This window comes from Heterocephalus glaber, unplaced genomic scaffold, assembly GCF_053883595.1.
Source record: "Heterocephalus glaber isolate CG9 unplaced genomic scaffold, H.glaber_assembly_v1.0 deba00000594, whole genome shotgun sequence".
Taxonomy (NCBI): domain Eukaryota; kingdom Metazoa; phylum Chordata; class Mammalia; order Rodentia; family Bathyergidae; genus Heterocephalus; species Heterocephalus glaber.
In genome coordinates this window covers 15731840-15734007 of record NW_028258151.1, presented here as the reverse complement: position 1 = coordinate 15734007, position 2168 = coordinate 15731840, and positions in this window count along the sequence as shown.

Below are 2168 nucleotides of genomic sequence, written 5' to 3'. Positions count from 1 at the left end.
TTTTACAGAAGCCTGCTGCCCCAAGAAACCTTCTCAGCTGTTTCTTTGTTTGGGGTATAGGGATGGCACTAATAACCTGCTTTTTATTTCCTAGGGAACGCATGCCCTGTGTTATTTGAAATCCTAAATATTTAAGATGCTGTACACAAATCTAGACTTTTCCCCATGATACCTTCTATCCAGTTTCTTGTAAGTGAAGCAACAACTTTTTGGTGCCTTCCTAGCAGCGTTCTTGGGTTGAGCTGCATAACAGTAAGTCAGCCACATACTGCAGTAGGGACACAGCTATATAGTTCCACAGAGAAGGCAAGCAAGTCCTTGGCTAGGGCTTCCCCAAAAAGCATGGGTGAGTTTTAAGTCCCTGTGGCAATGTAGTCCAAGCAAACTGAGTATTTTTCCCTTCACTTGGGTCTTCCCATTCAAATGGAAAGATGGGTTGACTGAGGGGAGTGATGAGAAGGCAAAAGAAGGCATCTTTTAAATCCAAACAAGTCAACCATGCAGTTTCTGGAGGTATCAGACCCAACAAAGCATAGGGGTTAGGGACCACTGGGTGCAGCATTACTGCTCTGTCATTTACAGCCCGTAGATCTTGCACTGGCCTATAGTCCCCATCGGGTTTCTGAACAGGCAGCAAAAGGGTGTTCCAAGGTGACTTATATTCTCTAGTAAGTCCCAATTCCTTTACCCTCATGATATGGGGTTTAATTCCAACTTGGGCTTGCCTGGACATTGGTTATTGTTTTACACCAATGGGGCCGAATTGTTTTTTAATTTTATTACTGTGGGTGGATGATTCTTAGCTAACCCCGGGGGTGATTCCTCTGCCAATACTCTAGGAAACATAGTTCTTAATTCTTGCAGAGCCTGGAAAACATCATCCACATTGTAACACTGCCATTCACCCTCTCTTTTAGTTGTTACCATCATGATGAGATCTCTTCCTGGGCTAAATGCAGAGATGCATTTCCTCATTGGGCGAAAGTTATTGTAGCTCCCAATTTAGATAATAAATCTCTTCCTAGTAAGGGGCTAGGACATTCTGGCATATACAAGAATTCATGTTTCACTTTATATCCTCCAATTTCACATGTCCTTTCATAGCAAAACTGGTGCTTTTTTGAAATTCCAGTGGCATTAATCACTTGGATGCGCTCTCCGCTCAGAGGGGCAACTGGAGCTGTTACTACTGAATGTTCTGGGCCACTCTCCACCATTAAGGACGTATTTTGGCCCCCTATCTATATATCAACCATGGGCTCGTGGGGGCCCAGCTGCATTGAGCCCGGTCTGTGTCCGTCACTGTCCTCCATCACAGGCAACAATGTGCCAGTATCCTTCCTTTCCTTCAAGTCCTGCTTTTTCTTTTCCTTGAGACTTGTCTTTCTTTTTCCTTCTCTTCCTTGGCTCCCATAGCTACTGCTATCTTTGTTCCTGGCTCTCTTTCTCTTTCATTGTCTCTCTATTCACATACACTTTCCCAGCTAATTGCAACAATTGTGTTATATTCATGCCTTCCCAAGTCTCCTGCCTTTGGATTTTCCTTCTAATGTCTGGTGCTGACTGGGTTACAAAAGTTGTATTAATTAGCTGATGGTTTTCAGGAACAGTAGGATCAAAAGGTATATACATTCTGTAAACTTTACAGAGCTACTCATAAAATCTCTCAGGGCTCTCATTGGGCTCCTGCTGTGTTTCTAGCACTTTAATCATATTTGTAGGCCTTTTACTTGCAGCCCACATTCCTGCTAAAAGGGCTGTCTGATAATTTCTCAAGTTTTCCTGTCCTGCTTGGATATTGGGATCCCAATTGGGCCACACATTTACTGGGAATTGCTGTTCATATCAAGCATCTGGATTCTGCATAGCACCTGGTATTCTAGTGGCATTAACTTTTTAATTTTTCCTAAAACTCTGTATATTTTAGAGGTTAACAAAGCTCTACAAAGTTTTTCACAGTCTTCCCAATTAGGACAATGTATAGCAAAGATGGAATCAAATAATTCAAGCATTTTGGAGGGGTCTTGGCAGAGAATAAATGACCTTTTTCTCTGGACCAAGCCTCTTTTTTTAATCATTTTTAAAGTCAAATCTCAAATATCGCATCTTGGTCTGACATATTTGTGCCTTTTTCCAACAGTTTTTTTCTAACTCACTATAAAGCTGGT